The sequence below is a fragment of the Culex pipiens genome, chromosome 3 (genome assembly GCF_016801865.2).
Source record: "Culex pipiens pallens isolate TS chromosome 3, TS_CPP_V2, whole genome shotgun sequence".
NCBI classification, from domain to species: domain Eukaryota; kingdom Metazoa; phylum Arthropoda; class Insecta; order Diptera; family Culicidae; genus Culex; species Culex pipiens.
The window spans coordinates 140,307,020-140,332,574 of NC_068939.1; positions in this window are offsets into that span (position 1 = coordinate 140,307,020).

Below are 25,555 nucleotides of genomic sequence, written 5' to 3' on the forward strand. Positions count from 1 at the left end.
TTATTATTTAATCTTCAAGTAAGTTTATAATTTATTTTCAAAGTCCCCTAAGGCCGTTGCTAATATTTTTTGGAGTTTATGTCCCTCGACTATGACCAACGTCGAGGGGTGGCAAAAAAAAAATAGATTACAAGTCATGGTTTTAATATTTTGATAAAAATGTATTTTAAAATGCATGTTACACCTGTCCAGTTTTTTGTTGGTTGCACACACACGCACACATGCACACACACGCATGTTACACCTGTCCAGTTGATTTGCAATCATTAGTTTTTAAAATAACGAAATATTGACGAAATATATTTTTTTCACTAAAAAAAACTTCTTGCTGTACTATTTTCAGAAAATTCACAGTACTTTAAGACAAGCTCAAATGTTTTCAGCTTATTCGTTATTCGTCTATTTCCATTAAAATTTTGAATTTTTCGGGCCGAGGTTCACGAACTTTGAAAAATATTAGCAAAGCCTTAAAAATATCTAAAAAAATAGTAAATAAAAAAACGTACCTTGTGAACTGTTAGTAATAAAAAGTCAAGTTAAAAAATCGTTTTTTTTCCGTGTACCTTAGGGTGGTCCAAATTCGGGTTACCTCCGGTGCTACCCCCTAAGATCAAAGGATTGGCTCAAGAGCGTCCAATTCCCGTTTCCCGAAAACTTTGTAAATTTCTCGAGAATTTCCGAAATTCAAGCAAAAGTATAAATTTTTAACATTTTGGTACCAGTGTTATGAAAATATACAAAAAAAAAAATGAGAAAACCTAATTTTATTTTATTCATTTCAATCTACTGTTCATAATAAACTTATCAGCTTGTCCGTAAATTTCATTTGTGTGTGTGTGTGTGTGTGGTCCAATCCAATACCCGCTGGCCGGCAGCGAAATTATGGGAAAGTATAATTTGTATCAGACTTGGGTTATGCTGATACAGATTATCTCAGTCCCGGGTATTAGGTGGTGACAGCCCTCGCGCTGCTTCCAACGACCCATTTCAGAATGACAGAGCTCCTTGCGGTCCAATTCCGAGGTCGCTGGGCATTGTTCGGCCCCGCCTAAACATAGAAGCAAGCATCTGAAGGAAACTCGATCTATATTTAGACTTCCAATCCCCTCAGGCAAATCAGGGATCAGCGCGTATTTAATAATATGAGAAGAAGAGATAACATGTTTCAACACTACGGATCAATTCACTGCTAGAGTGTAAACCTTCTGATGGCCAACTGCTTAGCGTCCCAGACCACCACCAATCCAAAGGTGTGAGTTCGAATCTCACCTGATTCATTTTAGTTTTTATTCATATTCAAATTCCTGATTCCAAATTTCAAAGGTACCGACCGGGATTTGATCCCTGAACCTTCTGCTTGGGAGACAGAAGCCGTAACCATTAAGCCACGGAGCCGGTTGAATGGGACGTGGTTCTCTGTATGGCTTTTTGCGAGATGAGAGCAGAGGACAACAATCATCTCAACGTTTCCACTCTACCCGGGCTAACGACCGGCAGTTCCAGTTCACGATGATTTCCCTTCATATGTTAAAAACCACTTATGATTTTGGCACATATTCCGTTTGTCAGCGTTTCCTGTCATTACTGGCGGGAAAAATCTACGTGGAATCAGCTGTGCAGACCTCATGTGTGACAGGAATGCAAGTTTAGCGACTCCCACGCGCAGCTTGTCCGTAAATTTCATTTCAAGGTTTATTTCAGATAATATTTATTTCTGAATCATTCACAACTAGCAATAGAACTTGCTTATTTGTTGGGCAAAAAAATTATGGGTCATTCCAGGTCAACTGAGTACACTTTTGGACTCGACCTTCACCGATTTGGACCAAACTTGGAGGAAACGTTCATCTATCGATAGTTAACAGAAATCCCAAGTTTGGTGCTGATTGGACCATCCCTCTATTTTTGGCACCACCCTCTTTTTTGACGATTTTCTAAAAAACTTTTTTTTCTTTTAATCATAACTTTGCAACTATTTGAGCAAAAGACTTTCTACAGGTTGCATTTTATAGAAAATTGTCCAAGGAATTCGATAAAAATAAAATTTTAACCCTTAAATGCCCACTAATATTATATTTTAACGTTTTAAGTATTAAAATTCAGTTTTGACCGATTCCTTATATTTTAATTTGTTTTATTTTATCACCATCGTGTTTCCCGGACAATTTTACATAATAATCAATGTAGACCTCAAACTAAAATGAACTATTGGTGAGATACAGCGATTTTACTGAAAAAAGTTTGATTTTGCGCAGCACTCGGAAGTACATGGTGTACTTTTCAACAAAAAGGGATGAATCCCGCATAGTTCGGTTTTTATATGTGAGAAACTTATTTCGGATTTGAATTCATAGGACAGAGTGCAGCGCAAAATCAAACTTTTTTCAGTAAAATCGCTGTATCTCGCCAATAGTTCATTTTAGTTTGAGGTCTACATTGATTATTATGTAAAATTGTCCGGGAAACACGATGGTGATAAAATAAATAAAATTAAAATATAAGGAATTGGTCAAAACTGAATTTTAATACTAAAAACGTTAAAATATTATATTATTGGGCATTTAAGGGTTGAAATTTTATTTTTATCGGATTCCTTGGACAATTTTCTATAAAATGCAACCTGTAGAAAGTCGTTTGCCCAAATAAGTGCAAAGTTATGATTAAAAGAAAAAAAAGTTTTTTAGAAAATCGTCAAAAAAGAGGGCGGTGCCAAAAATAGAGGGATGGTCCAATCAGCATCAAACTTGGGATTTCTGTTAACTATCGATAGATGAACGTTCCCTCCAAGTTTGGTCCAAATCGGTGATGGTCGAGTCCAAAAGTGTTCTCAGTTGACCTGGAATGACCCTTATGCTATTATGGAACGAAAATAAACCATTTTATTTTTGGTGACCTTTTTTTAACGAAAATTGTTGTTCCAAGATCAAAATTGAGATTTTTTTACATTTTTGTTTACCGTGAAGAATTGGATAAAAATTGAATTGATATCAGTAAATTTTTCAAAGAGGGTTGTGCAAGAAGAATTAGTTTCACAGTATTCAAGGAATTACAGCTTGAAGTCAAACAATTATGAAGCACTGCAGCTACCAAGGGCGTAAGAGGGTTAAATTTGAAAAACGTGTATCGTTTAATTTAAACCACTGTTTGCACTATTCAAATTGTTTTAACATAAGAGCAATTCTCTACCAAAACCGGAAATGGATTTTGTTTGTATTTTTTTTGATTGCAAATTCAATTTTACAAAAAAAAAGTCAGGTAAATTTGTTTTTTGTATAAAATTTGTTTTTTTTTCCAAAAATCACAATTTTTTCAAAAATACATAGCTCGGCGGCAGATTTTTTGACCATACTTCTCTATAGCTCAAAAGTTGCTGGTTTTGGTGCCCTAAAACTTATCAAAAAATCTCGAAAATCAAAAAATATGTATTTTGAGAAATTGAGTTTTTGTGAAAAAAAAGTTAATAAAAAATCGGTAATTTTTTTTCCGTGTAGCTATTTATTTCTCAATAGTCCTCAACAATACCTACAACTTTGCCGAAGACACAAAATTGATCAGAAAATTCACTCCAAAGTTACAGCTGTTTGACTATTCACGTATCATTTTTGTATGGATAGCTCCCAAAATTGTATGGAGACTTGTATGGGTGAACCAATGACACAAAATAGCTTCTTTGGTCATAGGGAAGGCTCCCACAAAGTTTGAGCCAAATAAAAAAAAACAAAAAATAAAATGGTCGAAATCGGCCGATTTCGTATTGCTCATAAGTTATTTATTATGGTAAATCATATGAAAGTTGCCAAAGAATGCAAACATATTTCAAAAAACTCGCTTCATATATTGAAAAATTTGAGTTGTGATTTCATGAAATAGTGTTCCAAGTTAAAAAGCACGAGAAGTTAGAATTTCAAGGTAAATTCAATGATTATCTATTTATTCACAAGGTGAAACCAGTAATACTTGTTCAGGAAAAAGTGATTTGCCTTGAAAATAATAATTTCTGCATTATTCACTAGGCAATATTCCAAATTTGAGCTCATTCTTACCACGGTAACCCCTATCTATAATCCCTTGAAGTTTGTATGGGGAAAATCGTCAAAATTTATGGAGAAAAGCAACATTTTCAGATTTTTAGCTGAAGAGGGCGAAGTAGTTGTCCGAACCTTTTCACTTTCCTGAAAAAAAAACATATTTTTAGATTTTCTTTTCCAGTGAAGTTATTGAGTTCCGAAGGAAATGCGAAATTCTAGAGAATTTCTTATATCAAAAAACGACACAGATTTCGATACACATGTGACATGACTCAACAATATTCTGAAACCCATTTGCCCGCAAGAGATAAATAACCTTCAGGGGTTTCCCGGACCACCAACCCAAAGGGAAATTGACCAATTTGGAAGTTATGGCATTTTTCGGATGAATAATTTTATAACAACACTCCGCAAGGGGACACTTTTTCTTCTTTCTCACTATTTGTGTATTTGTGTGTGCGTATGCATTTTTATTAGATTTCCACGTCGTTTCTCTTATTTACAAATTTGACATCCAGCTCCTTGCTCATTTAGTCAGCCAATATTTACACATTTTTCGATGCTTGTTTCCAAATCGCGTCACACATCATCTGAATGACTTTTGTTTTATTTGTTTTTATTACATTTTCATACCCTACAATTGATTAGCGTAACTTTATTTGTGATTGATTGCTTAAGTGTAAAGCTAAAATTGATTCTTTTAAATTGTTCTTTTTTTCTATACATTACTTACAACAATAGTATACAGTGTAAAATGAGGGACGGATCCGATTGGAGGGTACAGATTAAAATAAAATAAACACTTTTTTGTTTTAAATAAACCCAGAGCACGTGACTTTGATTGTGTTGCGTAACATTTCACTAAATAGCCCCTACCCGTGAACCACGCCAATTGATCGAACGATTTGATCAACTGATTTTTTCGGGGGAGGTCATTACCGATTCACGTGTGTGGGGTGTGTTGGGTGTTTCTCACGTGTGGAGTAATTATTTCGAGGGGTAGAGGACGAGGGGGTGATTTCTTAAATTGCTGCCCGCCCCACGTCGGATCGGTTGTTGATCTTGTGGTGGCTAATTTCGTGAAAGTGTTGCCAGTTAAGCGCGGCAATTTCCGGTTCGATCGGTGAACGATTGTGGTTGATCGAGCAGATTTGGGTTTGATTGGGGGGTGGTTTTTGGTTACCGAATGTGATTGGGTTTTCGGTTTGTTTTGCTCGATAGGATCTGGTGATGGATTTTGGATCAAAGTAAATCAGTTAGTTGATCCGGAGAGGTCTCTTGGTGTTAAGAGGTTAATCCACGGATAGAAATATTGTGAGCGAATCCATAACATCACTGTATATCAATTCGAATCCAAATGTTTTTTCGTAATCGATAATTTTTTTCTTCAAAGTGAACAAAATGTTGTCGGTTTCAATAACATCTGAAGCAAATCGTCACTGTCGTGCTAACTTCACGTATGTCGATGGCCAAATTGAGTTAAGAACGCCATTTTGTGTAGCTCACAATGTCTCACCTTTTGACCTTCACAGATCCCCAAAATTCGATTTCAATCCTGAGATATTCAATAAAAACCGAAAAAACTCCGTGCATTTTTGTCACTTTTCATATGAAAGAAGTTTCAATCTTTTCGTGCTATCTTGTCACTCCCTGAAAATTGATGTAAGCGCGACAATTGGCCAAAGGGATTTCAGGTCAGAACGCGTTTGACACAAGTACGAGCTCGACTACCGTAAACATTTGTAATTATAACGCGGGACTCATGCAACCAAATTCTACCAAACTTCAGGGCGATGAACAGAATGGTCAACCCAACAAAACGTGTTTGCTGTTGTTAACATTGCGTGGTCTAGTTTTTCTTTATTCAAGGTCAAACGTAAAACGAGTTTTTCTTGAAACGTCAAAAAGCGACTTGCGACAAGATAGCACAATAACGTCAAATGTTTTGTTTTCGCAATCGATAACATTTTTCTTCAAAATTGAATTTATGATTTTTTCAAACATTCTGCTTACAGAATTTCTATCCGTGCATGGATGTCAAAATCTGCTTACAGGAAATTTTGAAGAACTCTCAATATTGATGGAATATTTTTAAAGGTAGCTTTTTTACAATTATTTTTGGAAGTGAGAACAGGTATCAATTTCTTTCCAGTAATTGTTTTTTAGATCGATCGAATAAACGTTTTTTGGCAGCTCCATGTCAATATTCTAAAATTTGAATTTTTAAAAGGGATTTTCTGATCAATGTGGTGTCTTTTGTTGTAGGTATGATAAGATAAATCAGAAAAATCAGGCACACTTTAAATACACCACTTCAATTATAATTTTTTTATTCGCTCCAATTTTTTTTTCGCGAAGAGTGAAATTTTCAAAAAGGGTACAGAAAAGGATACTTTACTGCCACAGTTTTTGAAAATCAGGGTATTTTCTATAATCATTTTTCAAAACAAAGTTAAATAAGAAAAGAAAAAACAGTTTAATTTTTTTGATAAAATACACCTTTTTCGTGTTTTAGCAACTTTGCACGTTAGGTCTGGAAAAAATGTATATTTTTGATTTAGTAAAAAAAAATGTTTCAATGTTTGTTCCTCGCTGAAAATACATTTTTTGAATGTTTGAAACAATCCTCTATAATTTTGATGCTTGGATATAAAAAATCATAGAAGTTGTAGTCGAGATAGAAAAATTTCAAAGAATTGAACGTGAGAAAATGATTTTTTATGTGTTTTCAAATTAGCGTAAGTCTTGATCGACGATTTCCTGCAAATATTAGTCTTATTTTCAATTAAAAAAAAATCTTTGTAAATTTTTACAATTATATCAATAGAAATATTTCAAAATTTTAAAATAAAGGATATTATTTTAAAAAGACCTAATATACAATTTTAGAGCAATATCTCTAATTTCCTCAATTTAAGTTTTTTGTCAGATATTCTGAGTCCGAAAATTATTGATGAGAATTTTTTTAGCTACTCGAAAAAAAGAAAACAGTTCCATGTACACTTTGGAAAGAAAACAAAAAATATTCTTATTATAACCATAAATTCACCCTGAAATGGCTTTAACACAAAATTGGTGCATTTTATTGAAAAAATAAGGTACTTTTCGATTTCGATGTTGCGTTTCAAAATGATTTCATGAAATTGTTAGAGATCATTTTTTCTATTTTTGAAAGACGTTGAATTTTCAAAAAAATCAGATGGCTAAAAAGTTGCCATTTTTGTTCCCCTAAAACATAAAATAAAGTTCAAGGTTAATTGGAAATCTAACCATTTGCTAAAAAAGATAATAAAAAATCAGGTTTTTTAGAGTTTTTCTATGTTTTTTTTAAAATATTTCCCATCATAACCTTTAACTTTTCGAAATACCAATCAATAAAATTCATCTAGCACGGAAAAAAACAGTTTCCAAAACCGTGAACATACGATCCTGAAATTCGGAACCATGAACAAAGTGTTTTAATTCCATATTTGAAAGCGTACCATGCACGATTTTGGGAACTGATTTTTTTCGAATATTTTTATACATTTTTGTACAGCTAAAGTCAAAACTGTATGGACGAACCAATGCACAGTGGTCCAGATCGCAAAATTAAGTGGAAAATGGATTTTCCGTTAAAAGGGGAAGTTTTGGAGCTTTCGTGTCTTGAGAAGAGTTGTTGCATATGGAAAGGGGCAACTTTTGGTTTGGTTGGAAATTAGGGTGGTTCACTATTAGGGTGATTTTGAAAATTTTTGAAGGAATATTTTTGGGAATTTTTCTCTCTTCAAAAAAGTTGTTGGGCTTGCCAATCCAAGTAACTTTGTCGAAGACACCAAAATTTTATCTCGTAATCTACGCCTTCTACCACCAAATTTATAGAAAGCATCTGAGCAAACCTTCTAAAATCAGTTTTTCGAACGTGGCAATTCAGGGTTAAGATTTAGAGAAAAGTGGTATTGGGGGCACTTTTAGAGCTCTAAAAAACAAACATTTTAATTTTTTGACAAGTCAATTTGGACTTAAGGGTCAAAAGTTACAGTGATTTTATGGTAAAAAAGATGCAAATTTAAAACTTAAATATCTTGAAAAGGCCCAAGCCAAATTTTAAGCGCCAGGTTGCATTTGAAAGGAGTGATCCAGCACTACAAACGCTGACAAAATCTCAGGGGTGTTTTTCTTCTAACTCGAGATATCTTCATTTAAAAAAGTCTAATTTTCAAGGGGAAACCTTATGGAATCACCCTAACGAATTTCGAAAATTGTCCAAATATATGTTTTTCCATGCAATTTTGCCCGCTGAATGTGAATCTGCCCTCAGAATTGACCCAAAGTTTCGAAAAATCGATTTTTGGTCATATTTTGAGTTTAAATGATAATTTTACATGGAAAATGAAAGTGTTTGTTTTTCAGAGCTCTAAAAGTGCCCCGAATACCACTTTTTTCAAAAACTTAACCCTGTATTGCCACGTTCAAAAAACTGATTTTAGAAGGTTTGCTCAGATGCTTTCTATAAATTTGGCGTAGATTACGAGATAAAATTTTGGTGTCTTCGACAAAGTTGCTTGGATTAGCAAGCCCTACAACTTTTTAGAAGAAAGTAAAATTACCAAACATATTCCTGAAAAGTTAGATTTTCAAAATCACCCTAATAGTGAACCACCCTAATTTCCAACCAAACCAAAAGTTGCCCCTTTCCATATGCAACAACTCTTCTTAAGACACCAAAGCTCCAAAACTTCCCCATTTTACGGAAAATCCATTTTCCACTTAATTTTGCGATCTGGACCACTGTGCAATGATACAAAATGCCATCTTTTATCATAAGAAAGGCCCCTAAAATTTTTTATTAGACAAACTTATTAGTGATGTATTTTTGCACTTAGATTTCTTAGCTTTAGTAAAGATTTACTTTACTTTTAGGAATTCCTGGAATAGTATTAAAATAAGAAATTAAATCTTTCTACGAAAAAATCCACTCTGGAAATAATAAGGAACACCAGATCCACCCTGAAAGTTCAACTCCACTTTCTACTGTTGGAAAAAGGTTTTGATTTTAATAAGAAGTATTTTAATTTCTTCTAAGACGAGCAACACTTGAAAAAATAGTATAATAAAATTTAGTAAACAAAAGGAAATATTTCCCCTCGATCACTTACTGGTAAAGGCTAAAAAATGGCTCGTTAATCACAAATGAGTGGTGTTTATGTGTAGTGTGTTTTTTGCTTTCGTTGTCTAACATTATATAGAGGTTCTATAATACAGTTCGATAACATATATTTATAGCCGAGAGTACGTCCAGGACCACATGGGGAAGGTAAGTCGCGCGACCTGATTTGTCCCGGGTTCAGTCCACTTGCCGCCACTGTTGGCAAGCCACGGAGTTCCACGTGATCACTATCTTCGGGGCTGGGGTTTTTTGTTGTGGTGACGAGAAAATTGGTACCGATCGAAAGGTTCGTTTAGTGGTTCAAAGTGCACAATGGGTCAGATTGGTGTGAAATTTGGCCAACATTGTTTTTTTAAAGGTAGTTCGTTGAGTAGTTTTGGCCAGGTTTTAAATCACTGTTCCATCGAGCTGTGTGTTCCGTACTCTAGTCTCACGTGTGTCGCGTGTTCTGGCAAGTGTTTTTCAACGTGTGTTTAGTTGTTATGTTTTTCGTAAACGGTTTTGCTGGTTCTGGGTTGCTTGCACTTTTGAACGCTGTCATTGCTGGCACAGTCGTCTGGAGTCTAAACGCAACATTATGCATGTTTTTCCCGAGTGTTCGTTGGTTGGTGCAAATAACAAATTATTTCCGATAATTGCACGAAATAATTGATATTTGCTGGGTTGTAGTTTGTCGTTTGGTACTGGTCCCCTCCCCCCTCGTTTCTCGTTGAGTTTTGGCGTATTTTGTATCCGCATGGTCAAACGACCTGCACGGTGGCGAACGCGCTGAACGTGACCTTTTTCGGGAATTCACCGCCACTGCCGGTGCTGCTGGAGGATCCTCCTCCGGCGCCGCGGGGCGAGCTTGACTTGATGACCGGCTTGAGCGGGGGCCGCGGCTTTGCCGTCAGCAGACCGGCCGAGGTGGCCAGATCGCGGAGCTTCTGGGAGATGCCGCTGCCGGTGCCGCCACCCCCGGTGAAGGACGACGATTTGTTCGACGGGGCTATCAACTGGGGCAAGGCGGTCGGTGTGATGTACCTGTGAAGGGAGAAAGAGAGTAAAAAGGAAAAGTTAGTTGTATTTTATATGAAGAATTTCGACATGAGAAGAATTTTAAATGGTATCCAATCAAAACGCTTGCCAAGTTACCTATTAAGTAAAAATATTGTTCAACAGGATTCTGAAACGAATAAAAATATTGTTCAACAGGATTTGAAAAAAAATCTGATTTCGGAATGGGGCTTTTATTCTCATTTAAAAACTAACAACCAAAACAGGTCAAATAAAAAAGCGCTACCGATCCACGCTCGCAACAAAAAAAGACCTCAATAAAATAAACAAGCAGACAGATTAAGTCACCAGCACGTATTAAACGATCATTAGGCCCTATTAGGGGCTCGCATTTATATGTTTGCCATAAACTTCAGCGTCACCACACCGCAAATCATAACTTAACGACAAATGGTTATGAAAACTGCGCAAACAAACCTCCATGGTTTATGAATTCGAATGCCATTGAGGTTTGCTGTTGGCTTTTTGAGCTTGGGTTTTGCCTTTTTTTTTGACACAGTGATCTTTGAAATGTGCAAATTGAAGCATATTTAAGGCCTTCTTAATTGCTACATAATTGTGTTCATAAATCTACTTAATTTTACATATTATTTATTCTTTAGGAGACACAAAAGAAAATTAGTTCAAAATTACAATAAAGATGTTTTTTCCTAAGAATGCGCCAATATTACTCAATATTGAACCTAATGAAGTGTTATCTAAAGCGTAAATACCTGCATCTCATTTGTTGACAGCTGGTAGCGAGCATTTAAAACAAACATTCGCTTAAATTAAAAAAAAAAACGTAACATTCCTCGTACTTATCACGTTTTTTTCTCTCGCAAAAGCCTTCATGTGCAATAACCCCTCCGTCTTGGGGCCCACCTCTGGGAGTCAGAACTTGTTTTCTCCACGGTTAGTAGCAGGGCGAGAGCAATTACCACTTGGACAAACTATTCCATTAATCTCAATCACTCAACCTGCCCCACAGCTTTCGGCCATATTGTACCAACCGGTGGCTGGTAAGGTGATTATTTTTTCATCAAATCTTATTTTTTCGCGATCTGTTGAATAGTGTGGTCTTATAACTTAACATAGATTTTGAAACCAAAATTAGCATGGAAAATCTTACCTAGTTTAAATCTAGGGCTTAAAAAAATACATTTTCGTGTAAAGGTGGATCACCCTACTGTTGGCCCAGAAATCCCACGAGAATTGATGACTAGAACCGGGTGGCAATTGCTCTACAAATTCTCCGCACCGGTCGAAACGGTTTTGCAAACTGCTACCTGTAGAAAACTACTGTAGCTCGCGGTAGCCAACACGACCTATCACTTAACCGCACGACTATACTCTTGTCCTAACCAGGGGTCAATTTGCTTAGAAGTAACAACCAGAAAGGGCACATTTTGGAGTTCAAGTGGTAACCGGCGGGTGCCAAATGACTCGTGTGAAACACCTCCAGCACCATAGTCCGGTCAGCGTTCTGCAACAACTAGACAAGGTGGTCTCGTGCAAGGTCTGGTTTTCGCCTACCCTTAGGGAGCACACCTCGGGAGGGTGTTTGACCCAGCCAGACATGCAAATCGAGGGTGGTCGAGGCACTTGCTGCTGCTGCTGTTTGCAGGTGAAATGATTGGCAGTTTGCATAATGAAATCGATGGTGGCGTGGCGTGAGCTTTTGTGGGAAAATCGAACGATGGACAACTCAATTAGTGTCGGATTAACGTGGGCTTTAATGGTTTCAGGGGAGAGTATTAATGTACTCATGCGGTGATGTAACACAAGAACTAGACGGTTTGTTTGACAAGTTAAGCTGTTGATCAAAGGCTTAAGGTTCATTACACATATGCGACACAATTTAATATCTCTTCCTAATGTGTTTTCTTTTCAAACCATTTGTTTGTTGTATGGGTTATTCAAACCAAAAAAAATCAATAGAAGTAAATATTCGAAAATCTGTAACTTTTGAAGGAATTTTCTGATCAATGTTGTGTCTTCGACAAAGTTGTAGGTATTGATGACGACTGTTCAGAAAAAATAGGTACACGGAAAAAAATCTTGCCGATTTTATAATTAACATTTTTTTAACATAAACTCAACTTTAGGGGACCAAAACCCGCAATTTTTGAGCCATAGAGAAGTAGGGTAGAGTAGTCATCAATGAGACACGGGGAACAATGATAAAATGGCTCTCACAAGACGTTGTTTCAACCATTCAGGCTCATATTTGGGGGAAAGGTGTGTCTACTAGATACACGTCTGCCATAATAGTGGCTTTGGTTATGGAAGCTCCCTTGCAAAGTTCTTCATACATGTTTGATTCTGGGGTGTAAAAGTAAATTATGACTAAAAATTACATTTTCGCTTATAGGCTGCCATTAACACAAAAACTAATATTTCTCCAAATTCCTTTCGGCATTTCACAGGGCATGAGTTGGGCTACAATGTCCTTTAATTAGGTTTGACTAAAATTTAGAATATACCCAGGATCCAGGGCTGTCTCATTGTTCCCCACTCCTTTCAGCCCATAAGTAACAATGAGACACTTCGATTTTTCTTCATTAAACTTTTCAAAATATATAGAAATCTTTCAAAACATGAAATGGAAGTGATTTTTGACATATTTATTGAGTTTGAACTTCATTTAACCTAAAATATAAAGCTATTTGGTAAACTATATGGATTTTACAATATTTAAATACTTTTTAGTATAACTTTTGTTAATTGAAGTTTCGTGTTGACAAAATTGCTTGAAAATGTTAAGCCAAGTCATCTGCAATGGAACAATATAAAAACATGATGTTTTACTAGTAAAGTATTGATTTTTGTAGAGTGTCTCATTGTTCCCCAGCTGTTGTGTTCCTGCCAAGTGCGTCTACAATGAGACAGTTGAATAACTCTGGCTGTAGACGTCAGATCGATCTCATATTTTGGTCAATGTTAGAACAAACCAAAAGAAAGAAAATGCCACAAAAAGCTCTTTAAAAATGCTGATGAAAAAATGCAAAAATCGTTGAAGTTTAAAAACCAAATCAATAAGACACTATTGATGACTACCCTACCCTACGGTCAAAAAATTTGCCGCCCAGTTGTGATTTTTTGAAAAATAGTGATTTTTGGAAAAAAAAATCAAAATTTCTAACATAACATGTTTGTTACATCTTTTTTTTATGTATATTTGAATTTGCAATTGAAAAGTACTTTAAAAGTAAAGGCGAGTATGCAGATCGGAAGGAAAGGGGTCAAGAAACAGCTTTACGAACAGCAGAACAAAGGAGAGGGAGCGATTTCTTGCGGCTTTTCTCCACCTCTCTGACTTGCTTGCGCTGCCACTGTTGCCCATTTGATTTTTTTCTTGACCGGTTCCTTCCGAAGTGCGTATACCGCTTAATGTAATACAGATTATTTGATAAAGTGCCTCGTTTTCAAGATATAGCCACCGAAAGTTTGATTTCAGTTAGATATTTGTAGTTTTCGATTTTTAAAAATAGTGATCATGAGGGAAAAATTCTAAAAACATTTGTCTTGAAAAGTTCAGAAAATTTGCTATAAAATTGTCTAAGAGACATTGAAGACATTGAACATTGAAGGACATCTGGTTGCTGAGATACAGTGAATTAAAGAAAAATAAATAGGATAATTGATGAATTCTAAGTCTCACCCAAACAACTCTCCATTTTCTTATGCCGATGTCTCTGCAACAAATGGTCCGATTTTCAATGTTAAAAAATGAAACATTCGTGAAATTTTCCGATCTTTCCGATTTTTTTTATTTTTTGAAGCAAGACTTACATTTTAAAAGGGCCAAACATTCAAAATTATGCCCTTTTGTAATGTTAGGCTTGATTAAAAAAATGTTTAAGTAAAGATCGAAAATTTCACGAATATTTCAAGAGTTACAGATTTTCGAATTTTTACGTACCAAAGTTTGAGCATAACAAAAAAAACCAAGGTTGTTAACGATAAAATTATCGAGCTTCGATAACGATAACGACAACGATAATCTATCGTTATCGTTATCGTTACTACGATAATTCTATCGGCGATAGTTTTATCGACGATAACGGAGATAACTTATATTTAATACATTTCTAAAATGTGTCCCGCCCGTGTGGATCAATCGGACCGCGCACAGGACTCCAATCCAGAGGTCGCCGGTTCGAATCCCGCGGCGGGCGCTCTAAAATTCTTTGTGTAAATATGGGTATTCGGCGCTGTCGCTCCGTGCCGTACTTTCATACACTTAGGAGCCCAGGGCGGCGAAGTCCTTGTAGATAAAAAGGAAGACACTAGTGGTTGGTACTAGCAATGGTGGCCGACAGCTATAAAGTCAACTTCGTTTTTTCATGGGATTGTAAGCTAGGTAAATAAACAGAATAGAAATTATTAAGATTATAAAATCAGCTTCAATGAAAGAAGAACAACTTAAAACAATATAAGTAAAGTTTTGCATTGAGGGTTTTACTACGTTTACTCAAGAGGTTGCACCAATTTATGGTTTGTTTACCTTACTCATTGGCAAATCAAATAAGCCTTTTATACACCCAATACCTCAATGTGCATAATTTAACACCATTCATGTCGACGTCAAACCGGGGTTTGGACCTCCCATAAAACGACCTGCTGCTGTCGTGTCGCGTCACATCAAGGGGCCTCCTATCGGGTCGTAAAATCATACCACATTTTCAATCACGTCCAGCTTAGTCACGGTTCAGCCCCTTCGGATAATCCGGCATATATTGATCAATAGCTTGGAAAAACGTCTTCTTGGTGGGTAGCAGCAAGTCTTGTTACATCATCAACGCGGCGGCGATGGGTCATAAAATTGTCACCCATCGTTTTCGTTGGCAACACTTGTATTGGTCACCGGCGGTAGCCGGTGTGTCGTCAACCTGGTTGTAAAACCGATGAAGCCCTTGAAACTGATCATGGTGATTTGGAGAAGAGGCTTGGGTTAGTAGTTGTTGTTGTAAGCAAGAAATGTCCACGTTTGCTGAACCCATACAATCTTCACGAAGACCTTCTACCCTACCCATCTCGTCTAAATTTGCAAAATGACATAATCCTGTTAGCAGTACAAATCGGTGTGATCTTCATAAGTCAACACAAGTCGCGAACTCCACCTCATGGGTAGGGGAGGTCGCTCAAGGGTAGAGCGAGCAGCAAACCGTTTTGTAAGGTGCTCAAATATTTGCAGACTTGCTGACTGACTCTGACTGCAGAGCAAAATTATTCATTGTGTGTGGTTAGTGAAATCACGCGCGTTCGTGGTCCAGTGGCCTCTTGACACAGCCGCGGACCCGACCCCTTAATCTCGTCAAGATCTCAACCCTCCAAGGCACTTTTCTTGTTGCGGACGGTTTGGGGCTATTTTGTGGTTGGTCAGTGCAGCGTCGTGGTGGCCAACACAAGTCTACAAGTGGTTGGAAGGTGCTTTGTTTAATCGATTTTCGAAATTGTTTTTTTGCACGATGGCTGGATGTTTTTGCCCTGCGTGTGTAAAAACCTTCAAATTGATTTTCTCTTAAAGCAGCTCTCGTGCGAAGGTTGAGACTTGCGACACCGGACTTAGATGATGCAGGTTTGGAATAGGTAGGGATTTAGTAAAAACAGTCGTAAAAATAACTTTAAAATGAAAAGCATTCGAACCTCTCCGATACCAATGAAACTTTGTGGACATGTTATCCTAGTCTAATATATGGTATTTTTGTGTATATTGAGCAAGTTGTATCGAGAATGACATTTGATAAGGGTTATTTAAATATTTTTGTTTTTTGTAATTTAAATATTGCTGTATCTCGAAACAATTGCATCGTAGGCTACGATTCGTAGCAAAAAGTGGTCAAAGACAAACTTGCCGGAAATTTGACGAATACTCTGAAAAAAAAAATACACTTGACACATTCTCCAGCGACAAAAACTACACTCTTTGGCTGGTAGGTCGAACATTTGAATTATTCATTTGTTGTTTTATTGGTCCAATCATCAAACGCAGCTAGATCAACAATTAGAAATGTTTATAATAACTCAAACATGACTTATTGATTTGTATGAAACCAAAAAGGGACCAAATTTCTCACTCCGTTTAAACGTCATGGAGTGATTGATGAGAAAAATTAAAAGTTCGAATTGAAATTAGTTTTCCATAGACACATCTTGTAGAAAATTCAATTTCATTTATTACAACTGTTTATTAAGCGGTCTTAAACGTCAAAATTTACAAAAACAGATTGTGGAAATCGATTTATCAGACACGTTTACAAAAAAGTCAACATACAGTCGTTTTAAAAATAAAATCTGAATAAGACTCTCACCGGATTGTTGTTATTTTTGAGTAGTGCAAAATCTTTTTTTTTTGCTTCCGTAGGGGAGAGTGGGGAGACTTGATCCCCTTTTTTTGTATCGCACATAACTCTGTAAATTTCTCATAAAACTATGAACTTTTTGCACGAATTGAAAGCTTAAACATTCATCTATGTTTGGCTGATAAGGGTATTTCATAAGATAAACTCTTCGAATCTTAAGCAAAATGTTTCTTATTCATCCAAACTTTTTATTTTCTTTAAGTTACAGCAATTTCACATAAAACCTGTACGTTAGTGTTCAAAATATAACAAGTTTAGTATGAAAATTATTTAAAAAATTAAAATATACTTTTTTAGACCAAAATTGAGCATGTTTACAAGAGCTGATAATTTTTGTTTACAAAACATTTGAAAAATGGTTCAAACTGCAATAAGTTATGTACAACTATACTAAAGGAAACTATGTACGAAAACCCAGCCCAATTAATCAATCTTGAGGCTGATTCCAGTGACTGTAAAAATGCAGGTAGTGCGTCCATCCCGGGAATCCCCGGGACAAAATTCCCGGGATTTTTCCAAAACCAGGAATTCCCGAATCCCGGGATTTTTTTATATTTTGTCCCGGGAATTCCCGAAATTGAAAAAAAACATCAAATTTTGGTCTGGAAATTCAGTTTTGATAGTAGAAATAAATGAACAGTTGAATACTTAGTAATCGATAAGAATGTTATAACATTAATTTGGCTTATCAGGGAAAATTCTTAAAATTTTAGATTACAGATCCGCATAATGCCTAGTGCTATAAATATTTTCTATCAAATTTTATTTTTAAAGACATGGTATTATATTTACTTTGTTGTTGTTATTAATTCATTTATTTCTGGCAACTTTAACCTTCTTGGTCATTCGTTGCTTTAAATAAACGAATATTTACGAATTTAAACATTAAAAAATATATCATGTTTAATTATTTTTTGTAAAATACCGGCATCTGGAGCAAATTAGAACAATAGTATCGAATTAAAACAGCGGTCTAAGTATTTTTTTTGGTATAATGTATTGCATGATTTTTTCAATTGATTTCGGATAAAACAGGTACTGATCCAAACAATTAATACACCGATTTTCAAATTTATTGTTCTAAAACGGTTGGCGATAGTGACTTAAAAATAATTTGTAAAATATGGTTTATATAAAACACAAGCCTTACCCGACAAACTTCGTCTTGACGTATAGCTTGTTTGCTTATTCAGCCTCCTGTGATCAAAATGTGAGTTTACGTAAATTTTCCCATACAATCTGCAGATGCTCCGGAATCGGTTCCAGAGTGGCCAAAGTGGCATTTTTTTAGCATATAAACCTTCCTTGGGCTTACACGAACCTAACGCAACAAAAAGCGCCTCGATCCGACGTTCCGTGTTCAACTGATTCGCGTTCGAACAAAACCATCGAAATTTTTTATATATATAGATGAGATTCAAAACTTTCCAAAAATTTTAAGTTAAAATTTCTTGATTTTTAAAAAACAGTTCCAAAGGAATGTTTTAAGCTATTGTAGTCATGTCATTTTGAAAAAAAAATAAATAAATATATCAATAAGAAACTTATTTAAGTTTAATCACACTGGAATAAAAAATATGTGGTTTATTTAAAATCCAAAGCAGAACAACGAACAACAGAAAACAATTTGTTATGAATTTTAAGCAACTAAAAAACTGCTGTCCTTGTTTAGATTGAAGAGTAGAATATCAACAAATAACAGTATTGAGAACATATATAACATATATATACATATCAAAACAAAGAAAAAAATCTCTTTGAGGTTTTTTGCAGCACTTTTTAGAAAAATGTTTGTAACTCAATCTAAACTTTTTTATTTATTTTTTCTCGGTTTTCTTCAATGAGTTTTAGGAAATTTCGCACAATTTTCTAGAACAAAGCTAATTGTTTTACCCACATGCTGACGAGATACAGGCTTGGGATCAAGCGTCCCCGGGGATCAAGTCTCCCCACTCTCCCCTACATGCTTTTTGTGTACACTTTTTCTCATACAATATTACATGCTTTTGCTCACAAAAGTGATGTGCATACTTTTGCATGCGATTTTACACACAAATATATCGGCTAAATTTGACATAAAAACAACAGTTTTAAACAGCTTAAAACCAAGGGTACTGATTTTCGTCTCAAAGATCAAAAATCGCTCACTCATCGCCGAACGAATCTTTACAACCCGGAGCGCGCAACCATTCGCGAGCGAACACGACCAGCTTGTGCCAGCGCCTTGGCCAATCACTTTACACAGCGAAACAAATTCTTTGTGAATTTCTTCGCCTACTCCGTCCGTCGACACGAGTCACAAACGAATATGTTCAGAGAGGAGCGAATCCAAGAGAGAATCTAACAAAATACCAGCGAGGCGCTCACTGTGCCTGCACTATCACAGTTTGCCGTCGATTTATATTTGGCATGGTGGAAATTGCTGTCAAATGTGTCTTTGGTGGCAGTGCGTGGCCGAATGGTTACGCTGTCCGCTTTGTAAGCGGATTATTCTGGGTTCGATTCCCATCTGCTCCAACCTTCCATCGGATGAGGAAGTAAAATGTCGGTCCCGGCCTTGGTTGTTAGGCCGTTAAGTCATTTCAGGTAGGGGAGAGTGGGGAGACTTGATCCCCGGGGAGACTTGATCCCAAGCCTGTATCTCGTCAGCATGTGGGTAAAACAATTAGCTTTGTTCTAGAAAGTTGTGCGAAATTGACTAAAACTCATTGTAGAAAACAAAGAAAAAAATTGAAAAATGTTTAGATTGAGTTACACACATATTTCAAAAAACTGCTGCAAAAAACTTCCAAGAGATCTTTTTTCTTTGTTTTGATTAGTATAGAAAACAATCAAAAATTATTCAAAAAAATATGTTTTATACATGAATTGTTTGATAAACATATCAACTCCAAAACCCTTATGCATTTGACGTTAAATTTATCGTCATACTATTTTTACAATCAATTGTTTTAAAAAGTGCGTTCAGGGAGACTTGATCCCTGCATGTTTACAGTCACTGGAATCAGCCTCAAGATTAAATAATTGGGCTGTGTTTTCTTACATAGTTTCCTTTAGTATAGTTGTACATAACTTACTGCAGTTTGAACCATTTTTCAAAAGTTTTGTAAACAAAAATTACCAGCTTTTGTAAACATGCTCAATTTTGGTCTAAAAAAGAAAATTTTAAGTTTTTAAATATTTTGAATGCTAAACTTGTTATATTTTGAACACAAACGTACAGGTTTTATGTGAAATTGCTGTAACTTATAGAATCTTAAAAAGTTTGGATGAATAAGAAACATTTTGCTTAAGATTTCTTAAAAATGTTGAAAGGGGGATCAAATTACCCCCAACATTTTGAAAATGCCGGTTTAAAATGTCTTTTTAAAACGCTTGGCAAGATTCGAAGAGTTTATCTGATGAAATACCCTTATCAGCCAAACATAGTTGAATGTTTAAGCTTTTAATTCATGCAAAAAGTTCAAAGTTTTGTGAGAAATTGACAGAGTTATGTGCGATACAAAAAAAGGGGATCAAGTCTCCCCACTCTCCCCTATAGGAGGTCGTCTCCATGCCATAAGTACAAACAACACACCAAACCAAGCCTACTCCGGTGGAATCGCTGGCGGCGGTTGGATTCGCAATCCTAAGGTCGTCAGTTCAAACACTGGGTTGGAAGGTTCCTTGGAGTAGAAAGAGGTTTGGGTGCTCTCCTCATTCAAGCCTTCGGACTCCTAGGTTCGAGCAGAAACTTGCAATAGAGACCACAAAAGACCCGGGGGTCGTTAATGTGGATGGTTTGATTTTTTTTGTGTCTTTGATGTTGTGTTATCAATAAAATTGCAAAAAAAATGATAACATTGATTTTAAGCATTTTAATTAATGATCAAAACAAAGCCGATTGAAGACTATTTCGTGTCAGCTTTGAGCGATATAGCGCAATCAGCCTCTATCAGCCATTCGCTGTCCTACTCGATTGGAATGAGAGGGAGAGCAAAGAGAGAATATTCGGTAGCGATCGGTACGGAAGTGACAAACGGTAGGAAACGGTCAGAGTAGTTTTTTACCGCCTAAGATTTGTGTTCGCGAGTGATTGAGTCTTTTTGGAGCAATCAGGATGTTTTAAAAACTTGTTATAAATGCTCGTAGGCTCTACTAGGGTGCACACTAATGGTGAAAAACCTGATTTTTATCGGATTCCTAGAACAATTTCCTATAAAATGCAACCAGTAGAAATACGGCTGGTCTAATAGCGGCAAAGTCATGAGATTTTTTTTATCGACGGTGCGGTGCCAAAATTAGAGCGATTGTCAAAAAATCCTAAACGATCAGTTAAACCCTTCTCAGGATAGAAAAGCAATAATATGAAATGACTTCTTTTGACAACGGGAATGTCACAGTTTCTTAAATATAAAAAATAGAAATGATTTTAATAACTAACAATCCTTATATTATATTTCATATTTTGTTGGCTTAAAATTTGCATGATCTAAAACTCTTATTGCATTACCTTACAATTTACTCAAACCACATACCCATTTCTCGTTCAATGTTGCAACAAGTCAGGCACTTACACGGAGCATTACCCGGTTCAACAACATAATATATAGGTCTGATCGTTATCTGCGGCCCGCGCGTGGTCGTGGTCGCGCTGTGGTCCTCCACGGCGTGATAATTACCGTTGAACCGATTATCATACTTTGAGATGCAGTTCACTTTCGCTTAACCGCCAGGTTTGCAGAAATTGATAGCCCTGGTGGTCGTACTGACCGTCAACGGTTTTCTCGTTTTCACACCGATTTTTTTTTCACCTACTGCTACGGAAACTTACCCTTTTAACTTTGTTGGTTGCAGTCGTTCAATGTTGTCACTAATATTAGTTAATAGTACAAACTTAGCATGCGTTGTTCGTAAACTAGCTTAAATTTCGGATGGATTTATAAATCTTCAATTTATGGAATTATTTTATAAATGCTTGACCTCAACATAAGCTCATTTTCTTCAAAAATTCCACTTGTAACATGATAGCACAACGTCAACCAGTCGCGGATAATAGCTCAAAACTTTTGCTCTCACAACGGAGCCGTTTAGTAAGTGCGGTTGCAGCAGGTCTCTCAGCCCTCGTCTGGCTTGACCAGAGACGCTGCTGTGCAATGTAACATTGTAATATGCACCCTAGCCGCAGATTATGCACATTATGCAAAACAAGCCGGCATGTGCGATCTGAACCGGTGGCTAGTGCGGGGGGTTGTGTGGTCAGACCCGCGAAGACCACAGCAGCGGATTCTGTGGGCTCATTAGATCGAGTGCGGCGATGTTACGTAACCTCTGGTGGTTGTGGTTAACTGGTATAGAACGAGGGTTCTTGAGTGAAAGGTTTTGATTGATTATCTTGACTTGATCTAAACTAGATAGTTGGCAATTATTTTGAAATAGGGATTTTTTTTTTGCAAATTGGTTCTTTTTGGTAGCTCAGAACACGTGCTTTGCATAATAAATACTAAAATAAGGCATACAGTTCTGAATTAAATAAAATAAAAATTAAGTATGTTTTTCTTCTCACAACAATGTATCTCAATCGTAACCTGAATAAAATAATTTAATCAAACAGGTACTTCAACCATAAACGCAAAATTACATAAACGGCCCAATCCACCAATCATCCGTATGCAAAAACAAGTTTGACGATCAACAGTATTACAGGAGGCAGTTACGCGATCGATTCAACATAATTTCCCCTTAATCTGATAACACGGCGCGCGCGCACTCGATAAACTTAATCACAGCCCTTGCGCGATCAAACGATTACTTCCTATCGCCCGTGTGCCGCCCCAGACCATCATCGTCGAGACTCCGTGATTGACTTCCCGATCCTCGGGTTGTGCCAAAGGTTGCAATCCAAGGGAGCAATTGATAAAATCTCCTCTCGGGTAATGAGCGGTTACCACGCCTGCAGATGCCACGACGTCTGCCGACGAACAGCTCCATTTGTCTACGAAGAAAGGTGGGTGGACCTATTTTCGCCTCAAGGGTGTCTTTTTTCGACCTATCTGTTTTTACCACTTTTAACTTTTTTAAAGCTGAAATTCAACGTAGTTATTCAGAAGATCAAACAATAATTTAATAGCCAGATGGGTCGAAAATAGGTACATTACCCCAAAATCAGTTCAACCTTCAGTTTTGCATATCGTGGGCTACGACCATGACTTGGCGGCTTCCCGGGAGGTGTCTGGCTGCCGGACATTTGTATACCTCGTCAGCTGCGTAATCAAATTCGAGCATCTTTCCGAGCTGTCTCGCCATCGTGCGCTCACTTGTCACATTTTCATTTTGGGTAAAATTCGAATCAATTTTCTATACGTTTGTACATTTGCCACACGTCATACAAAAAATGCGGCTTTTTATCGTAAACATCAAATGATGACAAGAGAGTACATAGACGACCTGAAGTTCTGCCCAAAAGCAGCACAACCCCTTTTGAAACGAAAGCAAAAGTACCCTCGCTCGTCAGCGTTTGATGAATAGTGCCGTCGGCATTCAAGCGATTTGTTCCTTCGACTGCGGTATTGTGTGCGATACTGGGAGCGATGTCGTTACTTTGAATGGAATCTTTGTGCAGAGGAAGAGAAAAGCTCAAATAACTGCTAGAGCTGGGAGTTGTTGGAAAACTTCCAACTGGCTGTAATTTTATGATTAACAAGCCTTACCCGACAAACTTCGTTCTGCCTTTTTTTCGTTTGTTGACGTTTTTTGCTTTTTTGCTTATTCAGCCTCCTGTGATCTAAATTTGCTTTTACGTAACTTTCTCCATACAATTTGCCGATGTTCTGGAATCGGTTCCAGAGTGGCCAAAGTGTCAATTAGTTAGCGTATAAACCTTCCTTGGGCTTATTCGAACCCAACGCAACAAAAAGCGCCTCGTTCCGATGTTCCGTGTTCAACTGATTCGCGTTCGAACAAAACCGTCGAAATTTTTTATATATATAGATTTGAAAATTAATATCTCACAACAGAATAAATGTCGATATTGGATATTCCTACCTCAAGTTGCACTTCTCTACTGCAGGATCCATATCAAGTCCTCGTCGTGAGATTAAGATGAATTATGGTTTTGCGAATTGGTCGTTCAACTGGTCGCGTCCGTCGCCCGATGCAACAACACTTTGGGAAGGTATGTGGACTAGAAATACCTGGGAAGTTGCAAACTTCTCGTGAGACAACATAGCATTGCAGTGGTGGACTGTGAACTTGTCTTCAAGCGGAAAGAAAATCCTGCTCTTTACAAGAAAATGTTATAAAAGATAGTAGAAGTAACCAAGATTTATGTTATTTGGAAAAGCTATATTTTGGATAACGTCGCTGTCGTGCTATCTTGTCGCATGTCCTTTTTGAGTCAAATTGAGTTAAGTCATTTTGTGCAGCTCAGCGTCAATATTCCAAACAATTATATTTTACTATTATACTTTTATCATTTCAAACTTAATTTCATTGCCTTTTTTTTATTTTTAACTTTTTTTTTATAATTTATAATTTGTATAATTTGGTGCAAATATTATTTGCTTGGATGACCATTTTATGCATTGTCCCAAAGTTTGGTTGAATTGGTTGCCGGAGTCCCGAATTATAACTACAAATGAGCAATTCTCTACAAAATCGGCCGATTTCGACCATTTTTATTTTTTGTATTTTTTTATTTGGCTCAAACTTTGTGGGGGCCTTCCCTATGACCAAAGAAGCTATTTTGTGTCATTGGTTCACCCATACAAGTCTCCATACAATTTTGGCAGCTTTCCATACAAAAATGGTACGTAAATATTTAAACAGCTGTAACGTTTGAGTGAATTTTCTGATCAATTTGGTGTCTTCGGCAAAGTTGTAGGCAAGGGTTTCCAGCAAGGCCTCAGACTGGCAAGTAATTAATAATTACTTTGATTTTCAGCTGGTAATTAGGTAATTCTTTAATTACTTAGTAATTTATGGTAATTAGAGTAATTTAAAGTAATTAATTGGTAATTAAAGTAATTTTTGAGTAATTAAATTAATAGTTTTTTTTTAAATTGTACTTTTCCAACGAAACTATTTACTTTTCATGTATAATCTATTATAACAATATAATACATATTATATTATTTAAAATAAGAGTGAAACACAAAGATAAAAAAGACCGGTTCTGTATGTAGAAGGCCTTATTCACCATAGTTCTCTCCTAAAACTCTCCTAAAATTTATTTTTATCATGTTGTTTATCGAAGCTGATGAACAACAAAAGGCAACGCCATGATATATTACCTAGTGAAAAATATTTTGTGAATACGAAATCAATTTATTTTTATTAAGTAATTATAAAAATATGTTTTTTTAATTGCAAAAACTACATTAGAATTGATTAATTTTTTATGCTTTTTTTCTAATAGGCAGTCAAAATTATTTGAAGTTTATGTGGATTAAATATGGGTCATTCCTTCCCAAGTGACCACGCGTCCAACATCGACCTTCACCAAATCTGCTCATATTTGGCATGGGGGTTGTTTTTGCCCCAAAAACAAAGAATCCCAAGTTTGGTGACATTTGGTCCACCCCCGCGCTCGTGGCACCCCCCTCTTTTTCTGTGATTTTTGAAAAACCTCATTTTTGAAATGCATATTTCTAAGAGAAAAGTTTACAAAAAGTCAACTTTTGGGTATGCAAATTTGAAGATTTTTTGACGTAGAATCGAATGGCGTACTCAAAATTTAAGTGCAGTGTTGCCAGATATGAAAATTTTGCGATTTAAGTTTTAAAATGCATTTTTAACCCTTTGTACGAGCACTTACGGGAAAACTGACAATTGCAATCGATTGCTGAGAGTTTTTTACATTAAATTCAATCAAAACCTCAGGGTAAATTGGATATTTCTTGAGATATCACATTTTTAAGTTGGAAAGCCCTGTATTGCATAGCAAATGTTTTACTTAACCATCAATTTTCAACAGTAAATTGCGTTAGAGTATAGTA